At 43.8% G+C, this 8100-nt stretch overlaps 1 non-coding gene across 1 annotated transcript; it reads left to right on the forward strand.

Annotated features, from left to right (window-relative positions):
- Window positions 1–314: 314 nt before the first annotated feature.
- Window positions 315–390, forward strand: TRNAP-GGG (transfer RNA proline (anticodon GGG)). Its single transcript has one exon. It is a non-coding gene; the product is annotated as a tRNA-Pro (tRNA).
- The last annotated feature ends 7710 nt before the right edge of the window (window positions 391–8100 follow it).

An 8100-nucleotide genomic window follows, 5' to 3' on the forward strand; every position in this document is an offset into this window, starting at 1 on the left:
GGGGAGGAGCTGGAAGCATCAACTCCTGTATGTGCCTTGACCAGGCAAGCCCAGGGTTTTGAACCGGCGACCTTAGCATTTCCAAGTTGACGCTTTATCCACTGCGCCACCACAGGTCAGGCTATAGTATTGTTTTTAAGTACATGGTCTGTTTTCCTCCTAATATTCAAATATCTACTGTAGCTCTGACACATTTTTCTATGTTAATAAAAAAATTAAGAATTTATTAGTGGGAGAATACAGGATCCACAGACATTCTTTTTTTCCTGTCCCTGGTTTTACTTCTAAATCATCACTATTAAATTAGACTATTAGCCCTGGCCGGTTGGCTCAGTGGTAGAGCGTCGGCCTGGGGTGCAGAAGTCCTGGGTTCGATTCCCGGCCAGGGCACACAGGAGAAGCGCCCATCTGCTTCTCCACCCCTCCCCATCTCCTTCCTCTCTGTCTCTCTCTTCCCCTCCCGCAGCCGAGGCTCCACTGGAGCAAAGATGGCCCGGGCGCTGGGGATGGCTCCTTGGCCTCTGCCCCAGGCGCTAGAGTGGCTCTGGTCGTGGTAGAGCGACGCCCCGGAGGGGCAGAGCATCGTCCCCTGGTGGGCAGAGCATCGCCCTTGGTGGGCGTGCCGGGTGGATCCCGGTCGGGTGCATGCGGGAGTCTGTCTGACTGTCTCTCCCTGTTTCCAGCTTCAGAAAAATACAAAAAAAAAAAAAATTAGACTATTAAAGAGATAATCATTAAGATTGGTTTATCTTTAGCTGCTATGCCCAAACAGTTTTTGTCAGACGGCCATGTCAAATAAGCAGAGCAAATAATTCTAAAATAATAATAATAATAATACTTTTATTGCAAATAAAGAACCTGTTTTCTCCTGGGCAAAGTCTGTGGTCTGTAACCTTGCTAACTCAAGAATTATGAAGACTGTTCTGTTTTTGTTTATGTCTCAAATACCAAATAATATGCCACAGAAAAGAGCACAATCTAAAGTGCTTCAGGAAAAAATAATTTCTGGTGTATTTCTACAGTTAAAAATAAATAAATGTTGGAGTCTTTGGTTGATAAGACACTATAAAGAGGCGGCACTGATGAAAATATAAAAGCAAAAGAAGTGTAGAAAGAAACCGCAGCCACACTGAGAAGTATAATTTATAAAAGCTGCCAGGGCAGCCAATAACACTCTGCTGTTACCCTGCTGTCTGCTGAAAGGTCTGGAAATTACTCCTGCTCCAGGAGTTCTGATCTTAAAAGGGTTTTCTACATATGGCTAGAAGAATAGTTTTCTCTTCAAAGCAAGGTTAAATATGGCACAATTTCTTATTTTTGTTCAAACTGATAGATTAGATAGCTCAGCTCTAACAGAAAACATTACTGCAGCAATGGTGTTGGAAGGGCACAATGTTTATTGGTTCCCATCCTAACTTATCCGGGTGGAAGCCAATAATTATTTCCATTTGAATGCCAATTACTTAGGTAAAGCAAGACCTGTATACCCACTTTCATCCCATAAAAAAAAAAATTAAAGTTGTACTTGTATCACTTAATTTCTAGTGGTCATAGGGGCTGGGGGTTTATCATTTGGATTATAAAGCAAACAAAATAGCGGCTCTCTCAATGCACGCATAAAACTCTAACAAGAGAATGAAAAATAATATTTTAAATGAAGGCCTCGGTTTCCACATAGATAAGCCAAACTATAAATTTGGACTTTAAATTCTATTCCATATTCTAGTCAGAATCATTCTGTGTCCTTCACTACAATCTTTACTTCCAATTGATAAGACAATTTTTACCATTGTGTTTAATGCATATTAAATAAATAATAGCTATTAAAATCCTGGAACCATATTAAAATATTGTTTTAAAAAACTTTTTATTTATAAACACAGGAAAAAAATTATAATAAATTTTATGTGTATTTTGTTTTAAATATAAATATTGCAGAACATTATGTTCTCACATTTTAAGGAAAAAGAAAACAAAAACTTACATTTTAATATTAAAATATATTTCAAATTGAAATCTGAAATACAATAGTATAATTATACAGACACCTTTTATAAGTGATAACACATAATTGAATGGCTCCTATACCAGAAGAACCGCAAATATGAAAAAAGACAAAGAGCTTAATTTATTCTGACTAATCAGGATTGATGTTAATTAAAGAAGAGTGCAAGATAATGACTTCTCATTACTACCTGTTAGATGGAAAGAGATTGTTCTTCTTCTAAGTAAAATAGCAATTAAGTAACTTTTGAAAAAAGATGTATTTTCAGAAGACTTTCTTCTATAATTGGTGAAGTATTTGCATATAGGTCTTTTTATGAAACCACCTAAAAAATGAATTTCATCAAAGGCTGTTTATAGTCTTTACTATTTGTCATGTTTTGTTAGGTATGCAAAAGATAAAAACATTATATTTGACTAGGTGGTAATCAGAACAAAATTGATTTGCATTATTCTGTGGAACGTTTCACATTAAATATGTGGATGTAGAAGGGGCCACACACTAAACCTGACTGTTACAGGAACACAGGAAGTGACTCCTGGAGAACAACAAACACTCAGACTAGGTGCTGGAGGAAGTGGATTTATTTGCCAGAGAAAAAGGTGACCTAATAGGCATCAAAGCACAAGCTCCCCAAAGTTAGTTTTCTTACATCTTATATACCTTTACAGTTCTCATGCACAAGGTGAATGATTCCTTTGTTTGTAGCCTCATGTGCTTCTAGTGACTAAGGGAGGGGAGGGGGCATGAGGGGCAGTTTTGGACCATTTGTTCGAGCCATTTACATATCCTGTTTTTCTTGCTATGTGTTGCAAGCAGTTTCAGGAAGTGATAAGGAAACTGCAGGGCTGCGGTTTGCTAATCTAACTTGATTGATTTAGTCATTCCTTCAGGTTTTCTCCTTTCTCATGACAAGCTCAGGGGAGGCCTTCATGGTGGCTTTACCAACTTAGAGACCTAAAGTAACTACATAGAATGGTACATGTAAAGCCAGTAGCAACGGCCACCATCACAGCCTCCTGGCCCATGCAGGTTCGCATTAGATTTGGACAGTGTGAAGCCAGCATCCACAGCCACCATCACAGCCGCCTGGCCCATGCAGGTTCGCATTGGATTTGGACAGCTGGAAATGAAACAGCAGAGCCAAAAACTGGTGGGCCATCATTTTTAATCCTAGCTTGCACCCAGCGGGCAAGTATAAACACACACTATGCTCCAAAACTCACTCACATTCAGTGCTCACAAAACTACTGGCTTATCCGAGTTTCCTAGAATCAAAAGTTTCTAGCTCACCAGATTTATTCACCTTTGTTCCCCATCTCCTTTCTTCTTCCTGCACAAACCCTGCACAAACTGGCTGCTCACTCAACACTCCACCATCTTGGCTGCTTCTCCTGGCCTACTCCATATGGCCCCTTTCTGCTCTCCTCTCTGCTCTCTCCTCTAATACTAATCTCAGGAACTGAGAGAGAACAAACTCCCAGTCTACCCCCATTTTATAGTATAGAAATTGTTGGGCAGATAAAATATATTATGCTCACTTTGTTAAAGATGGCGTTGCCCAGGTGAAATTAATGTATGTCTCTGTGGGTAGGCAGGATCTTTGTAGCCTGGGGCTTGGTTTTGGGATTAAGCCTTTCCCACCCTTTTTGATGTGGGGTGGTACAATCCCATCATGTCCCAGATAAGTGACTTTGTATTAGAGACTTCCCTATTTTGTATATTGGATTAGAGGTTGTGAAGCTACAATATAAAATAGGGGCAGAGTAGGAGCTTGCTCTCTTGGTTCCTGGGATGATTAGCATGAGAGAGCAGAGGGAGCAGAGCAGAGAGCAGAAAGAGGCCATGTGCCCAGGAGAAGCAGCCAAGATGGCGGAGTGCTGAGTGAGATGCTAGTTTGTGCAGAGTTTGTGCAGGGAGAAGGAAGGAGATGGGGAACAGAGGTGAATCGAGTCTGGTGAGCTAGAAACCTTTGATTCTAGGAAACTCAGATAAGTCAGTAGCTTTGTGAACACTGAATGTGAGTGGGTTTTGGAGCCCAGTGTGTGTTTTTACTTGCCTGCCGGGTGCAAGCTAGGATTAAAGAAGATGGCCCATCAGTTTTTGGCTCCGTTGTTTCTTTACCGACTGTCTGAATCCAATGCGAACCTGCATGGCCCTGGCTTCTGGCTTTACAGAAATCAAAACCTTTAATCCAATATACAAAACAAGGAAGTCTCTAATACAAAGTCACTTATCTGGGGGATGATGGGATTGTACCCCCAAATCAAAAAGGGTGGGAAAGACTTAGTCTTAAAACCAAGCCCCAGGCTACAAGCATCTTGCCTGCCCACAGCTCGCCCCCAAAACACATTAATATGACCTGGGCGACAGGCTTCCATGTGGGCAGCACCATCCTTAACAAAGTGAGCATAATATATTTTATCTGCCCAACAGACGGACAGTAATAAAACAATGGAGCCAAGAACTGGTACACTGTTAGCTTTAATCCTAGCTTGCACTCGACAGGCAAGTAAAAACATACACTAGGCTCCAAAACCCACTCACATTCAGTGCTCACAAAGCTACTGACTTATCCAAGTTTCCTAGAATCAAAGGTGTCTACCTCACCAGACTTATTCACCTCTGTTCCTCATCTCCTTCTCTTTGCACAAACTCTGCACAAACTGGCTTCTTCCTCAGCACTCCGCCATCTTGGCTGCTTCTCTGGCCTCTTCCATGTGGCCTTACTCTGCTCTCCTCTTTAATGCTAATCTCAGGAACTGAGAGAGCAAGCTCCCGGTCTGCCCCACTTTATAGTGTAGAAATCAAAACCTTTAATCCAATATACAAACAAGGAAGTCTCTGATACAAAGTCACTTATCTGAGACATAATGGGATTCCTCCTGAGAGTGCATCACCCACACCACGCAGTCAGTCCAGGCTGTGGAGAAAAACTTAGTCTTAAAACTAAGCCTTAGGCTATAACGACCTGACCTGCTTACAGCCTGTCCCCCACACCCAATGCAAACTATAAACGAGCAAATATATATATCATATTTATAAACTGTTTTGATCAACATTCTACTTCTTTTGCTCACTTCACAACCTAAAGCACAGGTATTCCTGCATAAGGAAATTAAGCACATTACACATTGTTGGGCAGATAAAGTATATTATGCTCACTTTGTTAAATATGACGCTGCCCATGAGGAGGCTGTTGACCATGTGATAATAATGTGTGTTGGTGGCAGGCGGTGGGCAGGCAGGATCCTTGTAGCCTGGGGCTTGGTTTTGGGATTAAGCCTTTCCCACCCTTTTTGATGTGGGGTGGTACAATCCAATCATGCCTCAGAGAAGTGACTTTGTATCAGAGACTTCCCTATTTTGTATATTGGATTAAAGGTTTTGAATCTACACTATAAAATGGGGGCAGAACGAGAGCTTGCTCGCTCTTGGTTCCTGAGATTATCTTTAGAGGAGAGAGCAGAGCAGAGAGCAGAAGGAGGCCACATGGAGTAGGCCAGGAGAAGCAGCCAAGATGGCGGAGCACTGAGTGAGATGCCAGTTTGTGCAGAGTTTGTATCTGGGATAAGGAAGGAGATGGGGAACTGAGGAGAATAAGCCTGGTGAGCTAGAAATCTTTGATTCTAGGAAACTCGGATAAGTCAGTAGCATTGTGAGCACTGAATGTGAGTGGGTTTGGAGCCCAGAGTGCATTTTTACTTGCCCGCCGGGTGCAAGCTAGAATTAAAGATGACAGCCCATCAGTTTTTGGCTCCGTTGTTTCTTTACCGACTGTCCAAATCCAATGCGAACCTGCATGGGCCAGGTGGCCGCTGTGATGGCAGCCCTGTCTACTGGCTTTACACACATATTACAACAACATGACAAATCATACAATTTCAACAATTAAAAGATACATTTCGGCCCTAGCCAGTTGGCTCAGTGGTAGAGCGTTGGCCTGGCATGCAGGAGTCCCAGGTTCGATTCCTGGCCAGGGCACACAGGAGAAGTGCCCATCTGCTTCTCCACCCCTCCCCCTCTCCTTCCTCTCTGTCTCTCTCTTCCCCTCCTACAGCTGTGGCTCCATTGGAACAGAGTTGGCCCAGGCACTGAGGATAGCTCTATGGCCTCTGCCTCAGATGCTAGAATGGCTCTGGTTGCAACAGAGCAATGCCGCAGATGGGCAGAGCATCGCCCTCTGGTGGGCATGCCAGGTGGATACTGGTCGGGCGCATGTAGGAGTCTGTCTGACTGCCTCCCCGTTTCCAACTTCAGAAAAATAGGAAAAAAAAAAGTACACTTCACCAATCTTTGAGCACTTTGCCAAAAGTGCAAAATGTCCTTGGCCTTCTTTCTAGCCATAAGAAAAGCTTCCCGGGGCAGGGGAGTGCTTCCAGCAAAGCCGCCCCCCCACCCCCATCAGAGTATTTCACATTGTCCAAAATCTGTAAGTCCATCCAACAAAGGAGCCAGTGCTCACCCTGGTCATAGTCCAGGAATCAGTCCACGCACATGGGGCCTTAGCCAACCCTCATCCCTGCCATCCTGGCAGGTCTTACATTGTCCCAAAGAGAAGCACGTGGCAATGGCAATCAGCATTTCCATCTCTGATCTGGAGAGCTTGATGGCATCTGACCCTATCTTCCAAAATTGCAGACTTACCAGGAGCATAGCAGGTACTCCTTACTGGTGAGCTCTCACCTTCTGGAGACTGTGGATCGCAATTCCAGGCTGATTCTCCTCATCCTCCAAAGATGAACTGAAAACACCAGCTTCTGCTGCTGGAATCAAGTCCCAGGATGTCACCGCTTTCTGCTCTTGCAGACTCAGTCCCAGCCATAGCCCCAGCCTCCTGCCGCTGCAGGCTCTTCACAACGTCCAGGGCAATTTGCAACTCAGGAATCTGTGATTTCTCCTCCAGTAGCTGCTGTATTTCCAAGTGAATCTTGGTAACCAGATTGGCCTCCTTCTCCGGTGCTTGCTCCAGCTCCATGGCCAGCATCTCTTTCACCCACATTTGATCCAGCTCCTTCCACTGCTCAGTTTGCAGGTCCTGAGCAGCCTCTTGCACAGAGCTCTTGGTTTCCTCAGGCATGGCTGTAAAAATCAGCCACCCTATGGACCCCAAAAGGACAGCCATGGGGAACCATAACAGCAACCAGTCCTCTACTCCACCGCTCAAAGGTGGTGGTGGTTCCATACTGAACTGTATCAAATCCTGCCACAGACTATGCCAAATGTAAAGCCAGTAGCCACAGCCACCATTATAGCCGCCTGGCCCATGCAGGTTCGCATTAGAGTCAGACAGATGGTAATGAAACAATGGAGCCAAGAACTGGTGGGCCATCACCTTTAATCCTAGCTTGCACCCAGCGGGCAAGTAAAAACACAAACTAGGCTCCAAAACCCACTCATTCAGTGCTCACAAAGCTACTGACTTATCTGAGTTTCCTAGAATCAAAGGTTTCTAGCTCACCAGCCTTATTCACCTCTGTTCCCCATCTCCTTTTCTTTGCACAATCTCTGCACAAACTGGCTTCTCCCTCAGCACTCTGCCATCTTGGCTGCTTTTCCTCTCCTCCACATGGCCTTACTCTGCTCTCCTCTCTAATGCTAATCTCAGGAACAGAGAGAGCAAGCCCCCGGTCTGCCCCACTTTATAGTGTAGAAATCAAAACCTTTAATACAATATACAAACAAGGAAGTCTCTGATACAAAGTCACTTATCTGAGGCATAATGGGATTCCTCATAAGAGTGCACCACCCACATCATGCAATAGTCAAGGCTGTGGAGAAAAGCTTAGTCTTAAAACTAAGCCTTAGGCTATAACAACCTGACCTGCTTACAGCCTGTCCCCCACACCCAATGCAAACTATAAGTGGGCAAACATATATATCATATTTACAAACTTATTTGACCAACAGTATGAAATAAAAACTTTCTGAATAATAGCAATTTATGGCAGGTAGTCATGTTCTGGGGCAGTGTCTTTCCTGCTAAAGGTTAATCTTTATGTTAACTGAGCCCGTATTATTGTCTTTTTGCATCTATGATAACATACCTTTGGACTGTCAGGGTAATTTTCTTTTTCCAGACCCTTCAGGGCACA

The sequence above is a fragment of the Saccopteryx bilineata genome, chromosome 8 (genome assembly GCF_036850765.1).
Source record: "Saccopteryx bilineata isolate mSacBil1 chromosome 8, mSacBil1_pri_phased_curated, whole genome shotgun sequence".
NCBI classification, from domain to species: domain Eukaryota; kingdom Metazoa; phylum Chordata; class Mammalia; order Chiroptera; family Emballonuridae; genus Saccopteryx; species Saccopteryx bilineata.